This window comes from Rhinoderma darwinii, chromosome 6 (assembly GCF_050947455.1).
Source record: "Rhinoderma darwinii isolate aRhiDar2 chromosome 6, aRhiDar2.hap1, whole genome shotgun sequence".
Classification (NCBI taxonomy): Eukaryota; Metazoa; Chordata; class Amphibia; order Anura; family Rhinodermatidae; genus Rhinoderma; species Rhinoderma darwinii.
Window position 1 is genome coordinate 28,537,703 of NC_134692.1, and position 14,063 is coordinate 28,551,765.

At 43.3% G+C, this 14,063-nt stretch overlaps 1 long non-coding RNA gene across 1 annotated transcript; it reads right to left on the reverse strand.

Moving 5' to 3' along the window:
- Window positions 1-230: 230 nt before the first annotated feature.
- LOC142656220 (uncharacterized) lies at window positions 231-4,169 on the reverse strand. The gene is made up of 2 exons (XR_012849625.1): window positions 4,096-4,169; window positions 231-589 (listed from the first exon to the last, which is right to left on the reverse strand). It is a non-coding gene; the product is annotated as an uncharacterized LOC142656220 (long non-coding RNA).
- Window positions 4,170-14,063: the final 9,894 nt, after the last annotated feature.

Here is a 14,063-nt window from a genome sequence, read left to right on the forward strand (position 1 = left end):
TTATAATGCAGATTCTGGGGAGAATGGAATACGTGGTACATTATAAACAGATGTATTATGAGGGAGGTTGATATGGTATCAAACCAGGGCAGTACCCGTCTTGGATTATAACTTCTAAATAGATAGAATTCTTCTTAAATGGCAGATTTAGACAAATTCGAACGACCATGGTTTTAAAACATTACAAACGATTGATTGCAATGGCCAAAAACAAACATCTGCAGAAAAGCTGATCAGTCATGTTGGACTTTATTCGGCCGGTTATCGGGATCGGTTGATTACATGTTGCAGGTAGAGGAGCACAAGGCATAACACATGAAGATGCCAACCTGCTTTTAATGGATTAGAATAAAACGTAGAGATCTTATCTTCAGCGCTGCATGATTATTTTCTTGCAGAGGACCACAGGTGCCAAGTGGTGACCAGCCAGAAGCCTCATGTCTAAATCGAAACAATTTCCATGACCTTAGTGGGGGCAGTGATGGTCTCTTTCATGACAAAGGACTGCAAAAACAGCATTACATGACCAACTTCATAGCATTAATTGTGCCATTCAATGCTCCTTAAGGCCATCCACATAACCTCGGCCCTAAAGGCAGAAAAAACGATTAATTAAAAATATGATGCAACAGAACACAGGGAAACGAGACATATCCAGCAGCTTCAGCTGTGCACGCACACAATCATTTAAAGGGGTATTCTGCTTTCAGGAGTTTTGTATTTATTCATTGTATAATGGAAGGTTCTACTTTGTGCATCATTTTCTTATGGTCTTCAAGGTCTCTGGTTGCAGTAACTTTTTGTACATTTTACTGTAACAAGCCATGTACCTGTGTGATCATCATGTGACCAGGACAGCTTTCAAGCCTCTGGAAGTAAACTAGTATTAGGGGGGATTCACACGAGCGTGATTTGGCAGCGTGTAGACCGCGTGGTTTTCGCGCGGCACGCAATGCCCTATAGAAGTCTATGGGGCAGTACACACAGTCCGTGTATTTTGCGCAGCGTTTGTTCGCTGCGCAAAATACGCGACAGGTTCAATAACTCTGCGTATTTCACGCATCACGCACCCATTGAAGTCAATGGGTGCGTGAAAACCAGGCAGGTCGCACGGAAGCACTTCCGTGCGAACAGACTGAAACAGCGCACGAGCTGTCAAAAGGATGAATGGAAACAGAAAAGCACCACGTGCTTTTCTGTTTCCAAGCATCCAAACGGAGTGTCTTTGCGAGGAGCGAACCCCGACAACCGAAGCTAACTTCACCGGGTTCGGCCAAACTCGAAGCACTTCCGTGGGACAAGCGTGATTCGCGCAACAGCAGTGAAAAGGATGAATGAAAACAGAAAAGCACCACGTGCTTTTCTGTTTCCGAACATCCAAACGGAGTGTCTTTGCGATGAGCGAAGCCGGACAAGCGTACCGAACTTCACCGGGTTCGGCCAAACTCGTTTTGGCCGAACCCGGCAAAAAAATTATCGGTACGCGACGTCAGGAGATAGTCACTGTCCATGGTGCTGAAAGAGTTAAACTGTTTCAGCACCATGGACAGTGACTTCCGATCCCAATATACATGAACCTGTAGAAAAAAAAACAAAGTTCTGACTTACCGCTAACTCCCGGCTTCTTCCTCCAGTCTGACCTCCCGGGATGACAATTAAGTCCAAGTGACAGCTCCAGCCAATCACAGGCCAAGCACAGGCTGCAGCGGTCACATGGACTGGTGCGTTATCCAGGGAGGTGGGGCCCGATGTCAAGAGAGGCGCGTCACCAAGGACGCGTCACCAAGGCAACGGCCGGGAAGTTCTCGGTAAGTACGAACTTTTTCTTTTTTTTTCTACAGGTTTTGCGATATTGTGTTCGGCATTCACTGTCGAGGGTGCTGAAAGAGTTAGCTCTTTCAGCACCTTGGACAGTGACGGCCATCGACTAGCCTCATCTCTATGATGGCGGCTGCGCGAAAATCACGCAGCCGCGCATCAGACACGGATGTCACACGCAGCTGTCAAATGGTTTTTGCGCGTGCAAAACGCCGCGTTGTTTGCGCGCGCAAAAACGCAACGCTCGTGTGAATCTGCCCTTACACTGTGTTCATTTATTAAATGCAAATCCTGTTATGGCAAGTTGTTAAAAATCCTAAATTGCCCTTTTCCAGTAAGGCCCTGTTCACATCTGCGTTCGGCATTCTGTTATTCTGCTCTGTCAGAGGAGCTGAAGAATGAAAATACGGTCTTACTGGAAACAACAGTGTAGCATGCTGCGCTATTGTTTCTGGTATGTTTTGTGGAATCACGAAGCCTCCAATGCAGATGTGAACCCTTATCTGTTTCCGGAAAAGTGGTGTGACAACTATCATGGCTGTCACACGAGCTGTCACTCAGCTTTTACAGACGCCTACTGGCAAATTAGAAAAGTGAAAAATATCACATTCTGCATTGTAGGCAGATTTGCTGTTTAGGACTATTGGGTCACAGCCATATTAGGCCCCATGCACACGACAGTAGATTTTGCCCATAATTACGGACCCATTAGTTTCTATGGCCGACGGACTCCTCCCCGTATATTTAGGGGAAGGTGTCCGTGCCGTAGAAATCTTCCGTAAAAAAGAGGACATGTCCTATTTTATTATTTTACGGACCGTGCTCCCATACTTCATAATAGGAGCACGGTCCGCAAATGCAGATGTCTGTCCGCGGCTGTGCCCGTAATCACGGACCATGTTTACACAGTCGGGGTGTACATGGGGCCTTAGTCGTCACACAACTGTCCCAGAAACATTTGCCACTAAGAAGGTTTTTGTAGCTATTTCACAGAATCTGACAATTCAAGAATTTATATTTGAAGGTATTTTCGATTCTAACAAGACAAGTGGGGGTTAGTGGATATACTGGGGAATTAATTATACTCGGCTGTTTATAAGATTTATATGAACTGATTTTTATAAACTCGGATGGAGTTTTCCTAATTGCAAGAAACTCAGGGTTTTAGTCTCGGTAATTCGCTCGAATGTTCCAGTGCTGTTCATTACTCCGCCATCTCCCGGCCACAAGTCGTCCCCGGGGCACAGGAGCATATGGGACGTGCATGTTATCATATTCTGCTGGCATGAAGCAGCATGACTCAGGTTATCAGGTAGTTTTCACAGCTGTTGCTTTTCCATCTTGCTGCAATATTCTCACATTCCCATTTTATACTTCATAGGAAAATGCTGAAGCTGCACCTGCACAGAACTGGTGACAGACACTGGTACATATATGATGCGTATGACACGATAAAAGCAAATGTGATGTCATAAGACTTTCTACTTGTTGGGAGGAGATTAATGTAATGTAATGTTCCTTGCTGATCCTTAGAAAAAGGACAAAAATGTCTCAAAAGACGGTGCCGTGCACCCTGCAAGCAGAAATAAAATGAGTTCTTATAAGGGTATGTGCACACGAGGGAATTACGTCCGTAATTGACGGACGTATTTCGGCCGCAAGTACCGGACCGAACACACTGCAGGGAGCTGGGCTCCTAGCATCATAGTTATGTACGATGCTAGGAGTCCCTGCCTCGCTGCAGGACAACTGTCCCGTACTGTAATCATGATTACAGTACGGGACAGTTGTCCTGCAGCGAGGCAGGGACTCCTAGCATCGTACATAAGTATGATGCTAGGAGCCCGGCTCCCTGCAGTGTGTTCGGTCCGGTACTTGCGGCCGAAATATGTCCGTCAATTACGGACGCAATTCCCTCGTGTGCACATACCCTAAGGGTGAATTCACACGTGGCAGATTTTGTTGCGAATGAAAATCAGTTCCATTCATCTGAAGGGTGTTGTTTTAGCGGCAAGCACATGGATTTATGAAATTTCCATCCAGACATGGATTTATGCAACTTCCAGTCAGAGAAATTTCTGCAACAAAATTTGTGTGTGTATACACCCTAATGGTATGTCCATACAGGTCGGATACGCTGCCTAAAAGTATACAGCGTATCGGACCTAGAACCCGCAGGGAATTCCGGCCGAAAGACCGCACTAAATTGTGGTGCAGATTTTTGGCTGGAATCGCCACTGGGGAAAGAAGAGCAAAAAAATAAATAAAAATACTTACCTTCACTGGCATTGCCTTAGCGATGCGTCCCTCTTATCTTCATGCAGCTTGGTCTCCTGTGATGACGTAGCAGCCCATGAAACACTACAGCCTGTGATTGGCTGCAGCAGTCACATGGGACGAAATGTCATTCCAGGGGGCTGGGCTGCACAAAGAACAGTCAGGGGAACAAGGAGCCATCGCTATGGGGGCAAGTATAGATTTTTTTTATTAACTGTAAACAAGAAAAAGTTAGTTTGTTTTTTTCAGATTTGCAATTTTTGCAAAGGAATCGCGGGTTTTACACCTCAAAAATCACAACATTTGCTATTTGTTGAAGGTTTAACCTGTCTGTTGAACTCAATGGGGGAAAAAAATCGCAACAAAAGTTTAGAATAAATAGACAAGCTGCGGATTAAAAAAAAACACACTGCGGGTCAACTTATGTACGTTTTCTCAGCAGATTTTTTTCCGCAGCGTGTGATTGAGATGTGTGCAAATCTCATCACTTTGCTGCTACTGTAAAATGCTGCAGATTTTCCACAATTCAATCCGTTGAAGAAAATCCGCAGTTAATCCGCTACGTCTGCACATAGGTATGTTAACACAGGCAGGACACGCTGCAGACTTTCTGCAACGGAAACCTCAAAAAACGCAGGTAAATCAGTCTCAGAAATCTGGAGCAAATAGTGCATTTTTGATGTGCATATTGCTGCGAAAACGCATTGTAGCTGCAGAAATATTTGCTGATTTTCTGCGTCGATTTTACCTGTGGATTTAGTGTGAAGCATTGATTGTAGCAAACGTTAGTGCACCTGCGTATTTCCAGAGGTTTTTACAGCATTTTAGCTGCATAAACACTATACAAACTGACACAAAACTCAACTTTGCAGAATTTATGCTTCAGATTTAAGTTTATGGCCCAAACATGCAGCATCTCTGACCAGAATACGCCGCATATCAATTGAGATGATAAGAAATGCTGTGAAATTTCTGCCCAGAATTTCATCGCGGAAATGGAGGAGGAACTGCTGCCATCCCTGAGTTTGCTAAAGAAGAGGCTGTACTGCAGACGAGAAAAATAAATAAAGGGAGGCCTCCATGACTTACATAGATGGGAGGGATAGTGAGTTGGTTGGCCTATGGGAATTTAAGGACAGGGAGGGTAGGAGGGTTATTGGGATAAGGGGAGGAGTGTTAGGGGGTTGTACCTTGTTTCTTGTGGTCTTCCTCCCTCTCTTCGTCAGGACGCAGAAGAAGGAACATGTTCCCGCCCGCCCGCCCTTGATTGGTTTGAAGTATTACGGCAAAGGTTGCTGTTGGTGGTTTGTCCTGGCCAGGATTTACGCTGATGATGTATGTCTTCGGTGGTCTAAAGCTCTGGCTGGGGATTCCGCTCCAGGAGGAGCCACTGACGTCACTGTCCATATATGAATATTGATGTCAGGGGCTCCTCCCGGAGCTGAATTCCTGGCCATGTCGTGGCCGATTCTCTGGCTGGGGGTTTTGCCCCTAGAGGGTGTCCCAATGGGTACAGGTGGAGGGGTATAGCGCTATTTTCATGAGGGTGACACTATCTTTAAGGGGGTGTGGCATTATCTATGTGGGGACTGGCGCTTTATTCGTGGGAACTCGCACTAGGGGCAGCTAAGAGGGCATTATACTGTATGCAGGCAGTTATGGGGCATTATAATGTATGGGGCAGCTAAGGGGGCATTATACTGTATGGTGACAGCTAAAGGGGCAATATACTGTATAAGGGCAATTATGGGGGCATTATACTGTATGGGGGAAGCTATAGGGGCATTAGACCGTATGAGCAGCTGAGGGGGCATTATAGTGTATGGTGGCAGCTGAGGGGGCATTATACTGTATGGTACAGATAAGGGGGCATTATACTGTATGGGGGCAGCTATGAGGACATTGTGCTGAATGGGGGCATCTATGGGGCATTATACTGTATGGGGGCATTATACTGTATGAGGCATGCTATGTGGTATTATACTCTATAAGAGCAGCTATGGGGCAATATACTGTATGAGGGCAGTTATGGGGGTATTATGCTCTATGGGGCAGCTATGGGGCATTATACTATATGGGGGCATTATACTGTATGGGGCATCTGTGTGTGCATTGTTTTATGAGGGCAGCTATGGGGCATTATGCTGTATGGGGGCAGCTATGGGGCATATACCTACCTATATGGATATATTCCTTATATGTGATACAATAAATAAGTGATTACTTATGCCATATACTGTCTGTACATAACTTTGAATTAATGTACATTTTTTGATCCAGTTATTTACTTGTTTTAGATTCTCATGTTTTGATCAATAAAGATTTTCTATTTTCCTAATATTTGACATTTCCAGACTCTTTTTCTCTAGTTTATATATAACTGTGTCCTTTTTAGTAGCATTTGGGTGATAGAAAGCATGATCTCAGGATTTCAATAAAAAAAAAAAAAAAGAGTACTGTCTACACATGGGTGTTTCTTTTTGGCTGATAATGTAATGTCTCGAGGCTCTACAAGGCCATGTTCAGACGTGGTGGAATTTTTCCGGGGAAAATGTTGCTGCAGATTCTTTGCGAATTTGCAGCAACATATTCATATTTGACAGGTAATTCAGACGTTGCAGATATCACAGCGGACTTGCCACAGATTTCAGTTTTTGCATTGCAAAGGCTGAAAACCCGCAGTGAAATTCCGCTTCTTCTCTGCAATGGAATGAGCTGCTGCGGAGGGAAAAATCTGCACAGCAGCCTAAATTACGCACAGTTATTTTCTGCAACATCTGAACTAAGTTTCCTAAAAATGTATAGAAACAAATAAAGTGAAAAACGGCTGCTGCAGAATTCCACTGCGGACTGTCCACAGCAGAATTCAACAGCAATTCCGCTACGTGTGAATGTGCCCTAAGAGTGGATTCACCAGCAGATTTTGTTGCAGAAATTTCTGCGACTGAAAATCAGTTCCATTCGTTTGAACAGGGTTGTTTCTGCAGCAAGCACATGCAGCAGTTTGGGTAAGATTTGAACAAATATCAGCCCCACACCTCGGAAAAAACCCACCTAAAAAAACTTATAGAATTGCGGAATCGCTTTTCTGTTGCAGGTTTTCCCCATTGAATTCAATGGGGAAGTAAAAGACGCAACAAAGAGTTATGGGTTGCGACTTTTGCAGCGGAAACGCGATTCCACCGCAAAAAAAAAACCAAAAGAAAAAAAAATGTTTTTTTTTTTTAAAGAAATTAATAAGAAAGCTCATACTTAGCATAATGGCGTAGTCCTAGAAATGCGACCCTCTCTTCTGAGCGCAGCCCTGCCTCCTGGGATGGTGTTTCATCCCACAATCAAAGGCTGCAGCAGTCACATGGACTACAGCGTCATCCCAGGAGGACGGGCTACGCTCAGAAGAGAGGGACGCGTCGCCATAACTAGGGTTATGGTAAGTATGAATGTCTTATTTTTTTTCCACAATGTGGTGTGGTTTTTCGGACGAAATGCGCTACGGGTTCTAGTTTGGATACGCTGTGTATTTTTACACGCAGTCAGGGGCGTAACTAGGAAAGACTGGGCCCCATAGCAAACTTTTGACTGGGGCCCCCCCCCCTCCCCAGGGTGTCACACAACCCCCCCTTTAGATAGTGCCTTTTTTACAGCCCCCTCTGTAGATAACGCCATACAGCCCCCCTGTAGATAACTCCATACATCCCCCTCTGTAGAGAACGCCATACAGCCCCCCCCTGTAGATAACGCCATATATCCCCCTGTAGATAACGCCATACATCCCCCGGGGGGGCTGTATGGCGTTCCCTACAGGTGGGGGGGGGGCTGTATGGTGTTCCCTACAGGGGGGGCTGTATGGCGTTCCCTACAGGGGGGGTGTATGGTGTTATCTACAGAGGGGGCTGTATGGCGTTCTCTACAGAGGGGGCTGTATGGCGTTAGCGCCATACAGCCCCCTCTGTAGAGAACGCCATACAGCCCCCTCTGTAGATAACACCATACACCCCCCCTGTAGGGAACGCCATACAGCCCCCCCTGTAGAGAATGCCATACAGCCCCCCCCTGTAGAGAACACCATACAGCCCCCACCTGTAGGGAACACCATACAGTCCCCCCCTGTAGGGAACGCCATACAGCCCCCCCTGTAGGGAACACCATACACCCCCCCTGTAGGGAACGCCATACAGCCCCCCCCCCTGTAGGGAATGCCATACAGCCCCCCCACCTGTAGGGAACGCCATACAGCCCCCTGTAGGGAACGCCATACAGCCCCCCCTGTAGGGAACACCATACAGCCCCCCCTGTAGGGAACGCCATACAGCCTCCGCTGTAGGCAACGCCATACAGCCCCCCCTGTAGGGAACGCCATACAGCCCCCCCTGTAGGGAACGCCATACTGCCCCCCCTCCCTTTAGGGAACGCCATACAGCCCCCCCCCTGTAGACTAACCCCATACAGCCCCCCCTGTAGGGAACGCCATACAGCGTCCCCCCTCCCAAAAAAATGCGACCTACAGTGTGTCCTACAGAAGACATGTATCCCCTATCCACAGGACAGGGGATACATGTGTGATCGCTGGCATTGATAGGGAGAACGGAAAGTCCCCCGAAGTTCTCCATGACTAACCTCTGACTTCCGGCGTCTGCGCAGCTCAATAAAAAGGAGCGCTGGTCACACATGCGCACAAGCGCGACCGGCGCTCCATTCATTTCTACGGAGCTGCCGACACAGACCCCGGAAGTCCGAGGTTTGTGATGGAGAACTTCAGGGGACTTTCAATCCCCCGTTCTCCCTATCGCTGCCAGCGATCACACATGTATCCCCTATCCTGTGGATAGGGGATACATGTCTTTTGTTTAATGGCAGAGCGGGGAGATACCTCCCTGCTCTGCCGTAGTGTTCAGTGGCGTCGCGCTGTAGCAGCCATAGCGGCTGCTAGTGGAGCCTCCGGCCATGGTGGGGGCCCGTGCCGGCGGGCGACACGGGCCCCCACATGCCGCGGGCACCGTAGCAGCCGCTACGGCTGCTACGGCGGTAGTTACGCCACTGCACGCAGTTTATCCGCCTAGTGTGTTCTTACCCTAAAGGATGAAACATTGACTTAGAATAGCTTCCTATAGGTGGCACTAAAGAGACAGTTTTTTTTCCTTCTGAAGAAAAGCTATTTTACATCCTGATGCTACTGGAAACAGTCAGCATTCTACTGTTTGATTCTGTTATTTGTATTATGTATACCTAATAAAGATGCTGTATTTTACCTTGATGACTAAATAGCCAATGTCCAGCACATGGGGGGGGGGGGGGATTTCTTTAAAGGAAATAGTCCTGTAATTGTACTTTGTGGTAATCTAATGCCTTGCTATGTATACTTTTATAAATGCACTTGCTCATCAGAAATCTGTCCCTGGATGACAATTATGAACTGACCAATGCTAGTATCTCTATGTGCTCGCTTACCCTCCCCCGCCGTCAGTATGTGCTGCTATTACATGGTCAGCAGACCAGAGTGAGTCCAGGACATAGTTATAAGGGTATGTTCACACGGCAGCGTCCGCTACGGCTGAAATTACGGGGCTGTTTTCAGGAGATTTCAGCCGTCATTGCATGTTGAGGTGCTTTTCGCCGCGTCCATTACGGACGTAAATGGAGCTGTTTTTCCATGGAGTCAATGGAAAACGGCTCCATTTACGTCTGAAGAAGTGACAGGCACTTCTTTGACCTTGGGCGTCTATTTACGCGCCGTCTTTTGACAGCGACGCGTAAATATACGCCTCGTGGGAACAGACCAACGTAAAACCCATTGCTTTCAATGGGCAGATGTTTGCCGACGCTATCGAGCCGCATTTTCAGACGTAAATCGAGGCGTAAAACGCCCGAATTACGTCCGTAAATAAGCCGTGTGAACATACCCTTACACTCCAGAACCATGCGGGTGAATAAATACACACATAGCGACTGATATAAAATGGTTGTGGAGAGCTGTACCCCCACTTCTCCTGATGTATGGATGTGATGTTGTATTCAGTCTTGCAGCAGTTATCACCTATGGTACATTAGCGCTTTAAATCTGAATTATTAATGCAGCTGCTTAGCAGATTCTGTACCTGCCTCATCATCAGAACAGAAAATGTTCTGCATTCTGGAATCATACACATACACAGCGCTCTGTCTGCATACAGATGTATGTCTAAAATGTTCTACAATGCAGAATCGAGCATATACATATACTGCACAATGACACATATATACACATATACACTCATGTACTGCACAATGACACGTATATACACATACACTCATGTACTGCACAATGACACATATATACACATACACTCATGTACTGCACAATGACACATATATACACATACACTCATGTACTGTACAATGACACATATATACACATACACTCATGTACTGCACAATGACACATATATACACATACACTCATGTACTGCACAATGACACATATATACACATACACTCATGTACTGCACAATGACACATATATACACATACACTCATGTACTGCACAATGACACATATATACACATACACTCATGTACTGCACAATGACACATATATACACATACACTCATGTACTGCACAATGACACATATATACACATACACTCATGTACTGCACAATGACACATATATACACATATACTCATGTACTGTACAATGACACATATATACACATACACTCATGTACTGCACAATGACACATATATACACATACACTCATGTACTGCACAATGACACATATATACACATACACTCATATACTGTACAATGACACATATATACACATACACTCATGTACTGTACAATGACACATATATACACATACACTCATGTACTGCATAATGACACATATATACACATACACTCATGTACTGCACAATGACACATATATACACATACACTCATGTACTGCACAATGACACATATATACACATACACTCATGTACTGCACAATGACACATATATACACATACACTCATGTACTGTACAATGACACATATATACACATACACTCATGCACTGCACAATGACACATATATACATATACACTCATGTACTGCACATTGACACATATATACACATACACTCATGTACTGCACAATGACACATATATACACATACACTCATGTACTGCACAATGACACATATATACACATACACTCATGTACTGCACAATGACACATATATACACATACACTCATGTACTGTACAATGACACATATATACACATACACTCATGTACTGCACAATGACACATATATACACATACACTCGTGTACTGCACAATGACACATATATACACATACACTCATGTACTGTACAATGACACATATATACACATACACTCATGTACTGCACAATGACACATATACTCATGTACTGTACAATGACACATATATACACATACACTCATGTACTGTACAATGACACATATATACACATACACTCATGTACTGCACAATGACACATATACTCATGTACTGCACAATGACACATATATACACATACACTCATGTACTGTACAATGACACATATATACACATACACTCATGTACTGCACAATGACACATATATACACATACACTCATGTACTGCACAATGACACATACACTCATGTAATGCACAATGACACATATATACACATACACTCATGTACTGTACAATGACACATATATACACATACACTCATGTACTGTACAATGACACATATATACACATACACTCATGTACTGCACAATGACACATATACTCATGTACTGTACAATGACACATATATACACATACACTCATGTACTGCACAATGACACATATATACACATACACTCATGTACTGCACAATGACACATATATACACATACACTCATGTACTGCACAATGACACATATACTCATGTACTGTACAATGATACATATATACACATACACTCATGTACTGTACAATGACACATATATACACATACACTCATGTACTGCACAATGACACATATATACACATACACTCATGTACTGTACAATGACACATATATACACATACACTCATGTACTGCACAATGACACATATACTCATGTACTGTACAATGATACATATATACACATACACTCATGTACTGCACAATGACACATATATACACATACACTCATGTACTGCACAATGACACATATATACACATACACTCATGTACTGCACAATGACACATATATACACATACACTCATGTACTGTACAATGACGCATATATATACACATACACTCATGTACTGTACAATGACACATATATACACATACACTCATGTACTGTACAATGACACATATATACACATACACTCATGTACTGCACAATGACACATATATACACATACACTCATGTACTGCACAATGACACATATATACACATACACTCATGTACTGCACAATGACACATATATACACATACACTCATGTACTGCAAAATGACACATATACTCATGTACTGTACAATGACACATATATACACATACACTCATGTACTGTACAATGACACATATATACACATACACTCATGTACTGCACAATGACACATATATACACATACACTCATGTACTGTACAATGACACATATATACACATACACTCATGTACTGCACAATGACACATATACTCATGTACTGTACAATGACACATATATACACATACACTCATGTACTGCACAATGACACATATATACACATACACTCATGTACTGTACAATGACACGTATATACACATACACTCATGTACTGTACAATGACACATATATACACATACACTCATGTACTGTACAATGACACATATATACACATACACTCATGTACTGCACAATGACACACATATATACACATACACTCATGTACTGCACAATGACATATATATACACATACACTCATGTACTGTACAATGACACATATATACACATACACTCATGTACTGCACAATGACACATATATACACATACACTCATGTACTGCACAATGCCACATATATATACACATACACTCATGTACTGCACAATGACACATATATACACATACACTCATGTACTGTACAATGACACATATATACACATACACTCATGTACTGCACAATGACACATATATACACATACACTCATGTACTGCACAATGACACATATACTCATGTACTGTACAATGATACATATATACACATACACTCATGTACTGCACAATGACACATATATACACATACACTCATGTACTGCACAATGACACATATATACACATACACTCATGTACTGCACAATGACACATATATACACATACACTCATGTACTGCACAATGACACATATATACACATACACTCATGTACTGTACAATGACACATATATATACACATACACTCATGTACTGTACAATGACACATATATACACATACACTCATGTACTGTACAATGACACATATATACACATACACTCATGTACTGTACAATGACACATATATACACATACACTCATGTACTGCACAATGACACATATACTCATGTACTGTACAATGATACATATATACACATACACTCATGTACTGCACAATGACACATATATACACATACACTCATGTACTGCACAATGACACATATATACACATACACTCATGTACTGCACAATGACACATATATACACATACACTCATGTACTGCACAATGACACATATATACACATACACTCATGTACTGTACAATGACGCATATATATACACATACACTCATGTACTGTACAATGACACATATATACACATACACTCATGTACTGTACAATGACACATATATACACATACACTCATGTACTGCACAATGACACATATATACACATACACTCATGTACTGCACAATGACACATATATACACATACACTCATGTACTGCACAATGACACATATATACACATACACTCATGTACTGCAAAATGACACATATACTCATGTA